Source organism: Coenobita brevimanus, chromosome 62 (genome assembly GCF_032717465.1).
Source record: "Coenobita brevimanus isolate Jiangsu-jjx chromosome 62, ASM3271746v2, whole genome shotgun sequence".
NCBI lineage: Eukaryota > Metazoa > Arthropoda > Malacostraca > Decapoda > Coenobitidae > Coenobita > Coenobita brevimanus.
This window is the reverse complement of record NC_137015.1, coordinates 14035503-14047028: the sequence shown is the minus strand read 5'-3', so window position 1 is coordinate 14047028 and position 11526 is coordinate 14035503.

Here is an 11526-nt window from a genome sequence, read left to right as displayed (position 1 = left end):
GAGGGGTATAAGTTGGAGGGAGGGCAGCGAAATGGTAGAGGAGAGGGCGACATGGAGGCAGTCAGTTTGTTGCCACCCCTTACGGGATAAAGGCGTCTGGCAATAGATAGATAGATAGATAGATGGATGAATCAGTCATTTACAAATATATGTGTTTATCAGTCATTTACTATTTTATTTACTTATCCGTCATTTACTGTTATTGTGTATTTATCAGTCATTTACTTCTGTATGTATTTATGTCATTTACTCCTATATGTATTTATCAGTCATTTATTACTATTATTATGTATTTATCAGTCATTTACTCCTAAATGTATTTATCAGTCATTTACTATTATATTCCCACAGCAGGAGCGGAGTGGTCTGGTGTCATATGCACAGAGTGACTTTATGCTGGAATTTACTGCTCCCTTCTCTATTAAGCCAAAATTAACCTAACCTAACCAAATTAACCTAACCTTATTTTCGATCAACCTGACCTAAATAAACCTAAATTAAACTAATTTTAATTCACGAAATGACTAATTTCACAGCCTGCCTGTAACATACATCTTTATTTATATATATCCATATATCGACCTGTAGTTACCTACAGGTCGATATGACATCCAAATATCTTCCTGGCCCATGTATTTCATACAATATTGTTGATAAAATGGCACAAAATTTGAGATAACATGCAGATACTTTCAAAATAGAAGCTAAACGGCCACTCGGCGCATGCGCACTGAGCGGAACGGTAACTTTCAGCATAAGTCACTCCGTGCATATGACACCCGGAACCACGATATTTACGCAGCAATTCAGGCCACTGACCAGCCACCAGACCCTGAGAGGTGTTATGTGAGTAACCATCACTTGGATTACAACCTTTATGTGCTATATCAAGTTGGAGCTCCCGTTAGAACGAAAACACACACACACACATTATGCTGGCCACGGGAACAACATGTAGGAGGACTACTAGGCCTTGGGATAGGTGACTTCCCCCAAGAAATAGGCCTTGAGCCTTTGCCCAGAGTCGGACACATTAAAAAAAAAAAAAAAAAAAAAAAACTGGGTCACGGAGAAAGAGGACAAAGTAACTCCCAACCCCCTCGTGGTCGGGACAAGTTTAGTATTTTATTCGGATTAACGCCCTAGGATTTTATTTAGTTGAGAATGAATGACAGGACTCTGAGTGTTAATACCGGACTAACTAACCCCTTCATCATTAGCACAACTTGTAGTATTCTCTTACAGCCGGTGACAGACCTTGTTGTTCAGCTAAGTCATAGAGGTCTATGCGTTGATTATTAGTCCATTTAATAAAAAAATAACCACGCAGACAAGCATACCAGACACACCAAGCATACTAAGCATACCATGTATACAAGCAAACCATGTATACAAAGCAACCTATCATACCAAGCATTCCAAGCATACCATGCAAACCAAGTATACCAAGCAACTTACCATACCAAGCTTACCAAGCAGCTTAGGATACCAAGCATACCGCACAACCTAGCATACAAAGCATACCAAGCAGCTTAGCATGCCAAGCATACCAAAAAACCTAGAATACCAAGCAACCTAGCATACCAAGCATACCTAGCATACTGTACCAAGCAAAATAAGCAAACCAAGCATACTAAGCAAACTAAAGCATACCAACCACACAGCAACCTTCTTACTTCCATGTTAACTGTCCTATTTCTTTTCACTGCTGTCAGTGAACCAGTAACTGCTCTTCCCTGTTTACCCTTTCATGCACTTCATCCTCTAAATTTCCATCCTTACTCATCGCGTTATATAATGATACTCACGTTCTTTTCTTGACCATCTGGCCTCACTATGCATTCTGTGATTTTATTTCTCTTAAAAACCATAACTTTACCCTTATCTACATTCACTTTTACATTTTGTTTATTGTACACTCATACACACATTCACCAAGCCTTGCAACTCCCATTCATCTTCACTTGGCAATACAGTATCATCAGCAAACAAACAGTACAAACAATTTCCAAACCCTACCCTCTCTCTTTAAGGACACTCCAAAGCCACGGTTTTGTGGAAATAAAATACAAATATTCCTGTTAGTCTACAATCTGGGTCAGGTTGCCTGTCGGAGGACGATCGTGTGGACAGCATTATCAGCTGCTTGGTTGGCTTCCCTCAGCCCGCTCAGCAACAGTAAATTATGGCTTGGCATAGGCCTGTCCAGTACATAGAAAGATAGTTTACCATCAGTCAAAGAAGCACCCATAATTACTGACACATTTTCACAACAATAAACTTTCGGTGGTTTGGTGTATACCGTAAAGGAACATTTGTCCTCTGTGGAGCATACACGCAAACTGTTGCCCATGCTTGTATTCCAATTTTTATTCTTAGCCATACAGTCCATGAACCAGCTGATCCATACTCCATTATGCACTCCCATTTCTTCCATACAACAATACATACATCTTCTTTTCCCTCACGTTTTCACCTACCCCACCACATACCAAATCCATACTCCAACTACCTAACACACTCACCTCTCCTCTTGGCCTCTGTCAGTCCGCATATACCTACATATCTACCTTTGCATCCTAAGGCACTAAAATAATCTTCCAGTCACTTCATCGTTCGCGCCTCTCACATTCTCTTTTACCATCCTTAGCGTCTTTTGTTCCGTCCTCTGTCGTAAACTGTTGGTCCGTCCGGGCCCATGGCCTTGTCTTTCGTAATTTTGTAATTTTACAAGGGGGGAAGGGGGCAAGTCCTCCATCAGCTTACTTTGTCGTTAACCTAACTCCAAGGGAACATGTAGGTTTGGGTATTTTCTTATCAACCAATATAGCAAGTATTTTTTGCAGTAGACATTTGGCTTGTCATCCAGTGTAGACTCACCCTCGGGTAGCCCTACATCGTGTGAGTGGATACTGGCCACCCCCATCCACCACTAATGATAAAACCTTTCAAGATAAAGCACCAAATGATGCTGATAAAACCGGAGTGAAAGGGATATCCCTTTCACTCCGGTTATATCAGCATCATTTGGTGCTTTATAACAGTTTACGACAGAGGACGGGACAAAAGACACGCTAAAGATGGCAAAAGTGAATATGAGAGGCGCGAACGATGAAGTGATTGGAAGATTATTTCAGTGCGTTAGGATGCAAAGGAAGACATGTTGATATATGCGGACTGACAGAGGCCAAGAGGAGAGGTGAGTGTGTTAGGTAGTGGGAGTATGGATTTGGTATGTGGTGGGGGAGGTGAAAATGTGAGGGAAAGGAGGATGTATGTATTGCTGTACGGAAGAAATGGGAGAGCATAATGGAGTATGGATCAGTTGGTTCAAGGACTGTATGGCTAAGAATAAACGTAGGAATACAAGCATGGGCAACAGTATGCGTGTATGCTCCACAGAGGACAAATGTTCCTTTACGGTATACACCAAACCACCGAAAGTTTATTGTTGTGGAGTATGGATCAGTTGGTTCATGGACTGTATGGCTAAGGATAAACGTAGGAATACAAGCATGGGCAACAGTATGCGTGTATGCTCCACAGAGGACAAATGTTCCATTACGGTATACACCAAACCACCGAAAGTTTATTGTTGTGAAAATGTGTCAGTAATTATGGGTGCTTCTCTGACTGATGGTAAACTATCTTTCTTTGTACTGGACAGGCCTATGCCAAGCCATAATTTACTGTTGCTGAGCGGGCTGAGGGAAGCCAACCAAGCAGCTGATAATCCTGACCACACGATCGTCCTCCGACAGGCAACCTGATCCAGATTGTAGACCAACAGGAATATTTGTATTTTATTTCCACAAAACCGTGGCTTTGAAGTGTCCTTAAAGAGAGAGGGTAGGGTTTGGAAATTGTTTGTACTGTTTGTTTGCTGATGATAATGTATTGCTAAGTGAAGATGAATGGGAGTTGCAAGGCTTGGTGAATGTGTGTATGAGTGTACAATAAACAAAATGTAAAAGTGAATGTAGATAAGGGTAAAGTTATGGTTTTTAAGAGAAATAAAATCACAGAATGCATAGTGAGGCCAGATGGTCAAGAAAAGAACGTGAGTATCATTATATAACGCGATGAGTAAAGATGGAAATTTAGAGGATGAAGTGCATGAAAGGGTAAACAGGGAAGAGTAGTTACTGGTTCACTGACAGCAGTGAAAAGAAATAGGACAGTTAACATGGAAGTAAGAAGGTTGCTGTGTGGTTGGTATGCTTTAGTTTGCTTAGTATGCTTGGTTTGCTTATTTTGCTTGGTATGCTAGGTATGCTTTGTATTCTAGGTTGCTTGGTATGCTAGGTATGCTTTGTATTCTAGGTTGCTTGGTATGCTAGGTTGTTTGGTATGCTTGGTATCCTAGGTTTTTTGGTATGCTTGGCATGCTAAGCTGCTTGGTATGCTTTGTATGCTAGGTTGTGCGGTATGCTTGGTATCCTAAGCTGCTTGGTAAGCTTGGTATGGTAGGTTGCTTGGTATACTTGGTTTGCATGATATGCTTAGTATGCTTGGAATGCTTGGTATGATAGGTTGCTTGGTATGGTTAGTATGCTTAGTATGCTTGGTCTGTCTGGTATGCTTGTTTGCGTTTTTTTTTTTTTTTTTTTTTTTTCAGTGCACCAATAATCAACGCATAGACCTCTATGACTTAGCTTAATAACAAGGTCTGTCAATGGCTGTAAGAGAATACTACGAGTTGTGCTGATCATGAGGGGGTTAGTTAGGCCGGTATTAACACTCAGAGTCCTATCAATCACTATCAACTAAATAAAATCCTTGGGCGTTAACCCAAATAAAATACTAAACTTGTCCCGACCATGAGGGGGTTGGGAGTTACTTTGTCCTCTTTCTCCGTGACCCAGTTGTTCCCGTGGCCAGCATAATGTGTGTGTGTGTGTGTGTGTGTGTGTGTGTGTGTGTGTGTGTGATCGTTGATGCGATAGTGACCAAAGCAGATAACAGTAGATGGGAAGAGGGTCTCATTATGAACTTTTGTGTGTGTGTGTGTGTGTGTGTGTGTGCAGAGGAGTTACCATATGAGTACCAACACTACAGACACACACACACACACACACACACACACACACACACACACACACACACACACACACACACACACAATTTTCCAGTGCAAAGGGGTTTCTCTCTCTCTCTCTCTCTCTCGCTTGCGCGCGCGAGCGCGCCCAGGTTCCACTTAGTAATTACAAATGAATTAGCTAATTGGTACTTTCTTGTGAAGCCAACCCATATCCAAATGAGGTTCTCAGTATGACCCTTGATGAATTCACCCTTTCAGCCAGAGGACGTTAGTTATATTGTATTCATGGTACGAGCATTCATGACGATTTTACCCTACTTTTATGACTGATGTCTAGTACTGATGGGATTTATTTAGGCGAGATCTTACCCTGCTAGTCTGAAATGCCTATTAAGTTAACAAGCGTATAATACGAGCATCTCGAGAATCAAGGTACTGATTTTTATTTCTCAGATTAAGAAAACAGTTGCAGTGTCCCACTTACATTGTTCAGTCTGGGAGGGACGACATTACTGTCTAGCTGCTGTCTGTGCTAAACGGATAAGATAATTATTATCATTACTATGCCCGGAATCGAACCTTTCAGGTGAGAGCCAGGCAGCTTTTCACTGTACCACGAGCGGGTAAAAGTTGTCTCACCATGTCACATACGTGTAACCAATGTACCCCTACCGGACACTCGGGCAAGTAGAAGCTTTTAATCATACCCAAAACATCCGGCAAGTCAGTATGATGAAATAAACCTGTACAGTATTAACAGACGAAAAAAAAATACTATGCCGAGAACTATAACAGTTCGATACTCTGCATAGTAATGCTACTGTGTTCACTGATTCTTCCCGTGTTATATCGTGTTGAATTCATCACACAACCTGGTTCACCGTTGTGCTGATTACATCTCTCATAATTATGTGGGGAGTCTCACCACATTAAGTTTTTAACCCTTTTCTGTCCAACTCTAATGCAAGAGTTAACCGTTACTCCCAGTCTTTCATTTATGCAACAGGTCAACTCTGGAACTGTCTCCCTCTGTCTGTATTTCCTGCTGCCTATGATCTCCAGTCTTTCAAACGTAGTGTGTCCAGGCATCTCAAAATGATCGGATCTTGAATTTGGCTCTCTATTGTATTTTGTTTTTCTCTTGGAGGGAACTGTTACTGCAGGCTCATGGCCTTTGGTTCCTTCTTCTTCGCATTTAAAAAAAAAAAAAAAAAAAAAAAAAAAAAAAAAAAGCAGGGTGGAATCAATGGTTTTTCTTCTCACTAACTTCTCTCTTTTCCCTGACTCCTTTAAATCTCTCTTTATTCGCTTCATTGATGCATATGTTTTTCACTATCGCTGTTACACTGTACAGCGTCCCTCTGAACACTACTTGCATGCCTTTTCCTTTAAGGTAGACTTACAGATCCTGTGTATTCTACACATTCCAAACCGTTTTCTATCTAATCCTTTTAGGGGAAAAATACAGTATGCATTAGTCCCAGTCTATCATAATACACAGGGCGGGTCACATATTTTCCACCTTGACAATGCTTACTTGTCGCAGGAGTGGCTCAGTCTGCTGCTGTAGGTAAAATGATGCATGGTGAAATGACGCAACCAGTGAGGAGTTAAATTTACTGACTGTAAATAAAAAGAACTAGATTTTTTTTTTTTTTTGTGAAGAGTAGATACTGATAACCGTAACTGACCCATCCCACAACACAAGGCAGTTGTCAAGGGGGACTCAATATACAAAACGCTCTGTACAAAACTTTGCTAAAACCTTCCTCAGTCTTTCTCCCCAACGACCCGAGACCTCCAGTCCTTTAGACATGTTATGCCCAGGGATTTAGGGATGATCATCTTTATTTTCATTCTTTACTTTTACTTTTTGCAGCCTTCCAATTTTTCATTCCTAATTGTAATATATAAGAAACCATGTCTGTGTTCTTTTTATAAATAATGCAGCTGTTGTTATTATTGTTGTTCTTATTACTTCCATTGTTGTTGTTGTTGTTGTAAAAGAAACTGTAGTTACTGTAGCCATCAGTGTTGTTGTTACTGCAGCGGTTGTTATAGTTACTAGAGCAATAATACTTACTGTACCTGTTGCAATTACCGTAGTGGTTGTTGTCTTCGTTACGGCAATGGTTGTTTTTGTAGTTAGTTTAGTTATTGCCGTTGTTGTTACCTTGGCTGGCAGTGTTAATGAGTTTGAGGTAATGGGTGTGTTTGCATGTGTGGAAGAGGGTCGTCTGGTTTGATGGTGCTGGCTGGGTAATGCAGTGTTTTCCTCGCGTGGGGCTCAGGGGGAAGGTGTTTGGAAATGGTGATGGTGGTAATGGGTGAAAATGTTTGTAATGGTGATTGTAGTGATAATGTTTGATGGTGATGGTGGTGGTGGTGGTTTCAAATTGTGGGTGATGGTGGTGGTGTTTCATGGCGGTAGTTGTTAGTGTTTGTGATAGTGGTATTGTTGGTACTGATGTTAGTGATGGTGTAGTGTTTGGTGGATATTGCAGTGTTTTCCTCTTACAATGCTGGGAGAAATATGCTTGGAAATGTTGATTTTGGTGATGGTTGTGTTGTTAATGGCAATGGTGTTTGGAAATTTCTGTTTTGGTGGAAATATATGTAATGATAATCTTTGTGAGTGGAAATGTTCATATAGTGATAATGTTTGAGTGTGTTTTTGATGATGGTGGTGGTGCTTGTGGTGCTGGCAGTGTTTGAAACAGATGGTGATAGCGGTGGTAGTGTTTGATGGTGCTGGTTAGGTAATCCATTGCTTTCCTTTCGTGTTGCACAGGGAGGAAGGTGTTTTGGAATTTCATGATAATGTTTGAAAATATTTGTAATGATGTTTGTAGCGGTAATAATTTTGATGATGGCCTATTGGTGGTGATGACGGTAATGTTTGGAAATGTTGATAATGGTGACAATACTGATTATGCTTCTGATGATGATATGTTGGAGTCTCGGTAGTTTTGAGATGCTAATTTTGATAGTACTGTATTAAATTAATCTAACTGTGTTATACTTTCATATTGTCTGCGATGATGTAAGGAGGAAGTGAGACAACTTACTACCACCTTCCCCCCCAGCATTAGGGCGAGCGGGCCGCCACACCAAAGCCGCAACCAGACTTATTCAGATGCCAGTTGTCCAAGTATGTGCGTTAGGAGTAATGCTGGAGCAAGAACACCTCGTCTCACTGGGTCACATTCTGACCAATCTATTTCTCACTGTTCGACATGATGCAGTTAACAGTGAGAAGCATTATGGTCAGAATGTGGCCCAGTGAAACGAGACGTTATTCGAACATTACTCATAACGTACGTAATCGGTCAATTCGCGCCAGTACAAGTCTGGTTCCGGCCTTGGTGTGACGGCTCCCTCCGCCTTTCCTCTTTCCAGTCTCTTTTTCCCGTCTCTCCATTCCTCGATTCACCCAACTTTCCACTATTTCCCTTTTCTCCCTTTTCCCCTGGATTCCTCTCCGCATCTCCCTTCCCGCTCTTTTTCCTTCCCCTTCACACATTTTTTCCTCTTCACCCGGCCCGTCTTTACGCTACACTCACTCTCTCATCCCCTTCCGTATCATTGCTCATCCCCTGGCACAGCCTTCCCTTCTACCCTCCCCTCCCTCAACTTTACTCTCTCCCTCACTTATCCCCCAGTGGTCCTTCCTACTCTCCCCTCTCCCATACTCCTTACCATTTCCACTTTTTCATTTCTACTCTTCCTCTCCCTTTTCCAACCTTTCCTTCCATTCACATACTTCCTCTTCTTCACTACGTCCCTATTTCTCCCAACCCATTCCCTTCTACTATGCCTTCATTTTTTCCTTCCTGTTTTAGATGGCGGTATCACCTCTAGGAGCTGCCTGGTAAGTCGGTTTCACTGTAATGATTTTCAAACGCATGGTTCTTCATTCTGCTGAGTATCCATAGGGTGCTTCACTTTAGTTCCCTAAGGATTTTCACACTCAGAGGTGCTTCTGTGTGGTAGTCTCATTTTGCGGTCACACACACAAGGTGTTTTGTTAAGGCGAAATCATATATGATGCTTCGCTTTAACAAAGAACTATACGGTCTTGCATGTATCTACTACTTTTGTAAGTGTTTATTCTCTTTGTAGTAATCTCCTTCCATTAGTTATCGTCTCCCGTGCTTCCTTTTATCCCCTGGCCTGAACTCTTCTCTTCCTTTAGCTCGTTCCCTCTGACCCTGACCCTCCTCCCTCTACTGTCCCTAACTCTCCTTTATCACCCTTCCCCTCCAGCCATTCTGCTTCTCTCTACCCCATACCTCTCCCATCCTTTCCACTCTTTCCCTACGTTCTTCTCTATCTGACCCTCTCATTTCCTTCCATTCTTCATCAGCTACCTTCTGTTCCACCTTCCTCTCTCCTCCTTCCTATGCCCTACTCCCTGCCTATCTCTAAGTGCCTTCTCTGCTCATCCTGTATCTCCACTCTCTCCACTTCCTCTTCGCAACCCCCTGCTTTCACCTATCACTCCCTCCCCTCCCTCTCTCCTCCCGCTACCTCCCGCCCCCCCCCCCAAACACCCACTATCTTTGTTCCTCTTCCCTACCTCTAACTCTTGCCCATCACTTCCTTTCCCTCTCCCCTCCTTCCTCTCCCCTTTTTCCTCTCCCATCCCCTTTTCCTGTCTCTGTCTGTCTGTCTGTCTGTCTGTCTGTCTGTCTGTCTCTCTCTCTCTCTCTCTCTCTCTCTCTCTCTCTCTCTCTCTCTCTCTCTCTCTCTCTCTCTCTCTCTCTCTCATACGAGTACTCACATACACGCACACGCACACACACACACACACGCACACACACACACACACACACGCACACACACACACACACGCACACACGCACACACGCACACACACGCACACACACACACGCACACACACGCACACACGCGCACGCACACACACGCGCACGCACACACACGCACACACACACACACACACACACACACACACACACACACACACACACACACACACACACACACACACATGCATACTACCTTCTCTTTTTTTCCCCTTCCCCTTCCTTCCTCATATTTCTTTGTCTATCCTTCCTCCTGCCTCTCACTACCCCACTCCCTCCTCTCCTCCACACCCTCACCTCTCCTACAGTGTAACATTATATCCACAGATGCGGTGTACAGTTTATGATGCATGGCTCCTGTTCTTAGAAGCGGCGGAGTTACATGACAGTCGCTCTACATCAAGGCCGTGAAAACTGAGACGTGTAACTGATCCCTTCACACTATTAGCACTGCCAACTTCCCTGTTAGAATATGCTGGCTGCCGTCATGCTGTTATGTTTGACTTTGGTGTGACTTCTTGCTTTATATGGGTTAATACGTTGATTACAATGGCGTCTTACAAGTTATTCTTGCGACGACTCGACGATTGCACTCACCTTAGGAAAGTGTGTGAGTAGGGAGGATGTTAGCTTTGTTTAACCCTTCCAGAAAAGTATTTCTTATACCGAGTCAAATGGCTCTATGGATAACAAGAGCTGTTGTCGTTGAGTAACCCCGATCTGTCTGGCCGAGCAGACCCATCAACTGCCGGCAAGCAACCGCCCCTACTGGGCCGTCCCGTGTAGTGAACCGATGTTTCCTTCAGGTAGGCAGAGAAGAGTGTCGTGATTAGGTTCTCGGATGAATGCCACATTTGCGCCTCAACCCAGTTAACAGTGGTACCATGGAAGCCTCCGCTTCACCCGTTATTTGGCTCTTATGGATACCACACAGCGCTGTATATATCTTCCTGGTTTACAAGAAACCATTAGTTATCGGTCAGTTTAGAGTCACTTTAAGCTGAAAGAAAAGTAACAAAAAGTGAAAGAATGGTTGGGGGGAAAAACAGGGAAGCGAAAGACTGACACAGAAAAAGAGTGCTAACGGTGAAGGAATAAGCAGGCGTCAGTACATCAGGTGAGTGGGTGATGGGCGCCACCACCTTCCACCGGATAACAACAGTAAAGTGACATACTTCATCGATCCATAACAACAGAACCCTTAACTATTTTATTCTGTCTACCATAGATGATTGTTCTTCAGCTTTAGAGAAGCTTCATCTGCTAAGAATTAATATGCATACTATGTACATTTATAGAGTCGCAAGTGTTTCGTATCTCTCTTCTTTCTAATTCCAGAGTTCATCAAGGGCGGCCGTGACAAAAACGCCTCCAAATCTCACTTTCACACTCCCACCAACCTCCCCACCACACTTCCTCATTTACTGACACAGTTAATTTATCCATCTCATCCTCTAGCATCAGGTGGTCGGGTGCGTACTGCCTGTGTCTAACAGAGCTCTTAGACTTGCGTCCGATCCCATCCAGGGACAGATTTAAAAATGAGTGTACTAATGTGTCCCCATGTGCTCCCACACGTTCACACTGTGTTGTGATTTCTAGGGTGATGTGTACACACACTTATTCACAAACACGGCCATTCGAGTATAACACGTATCC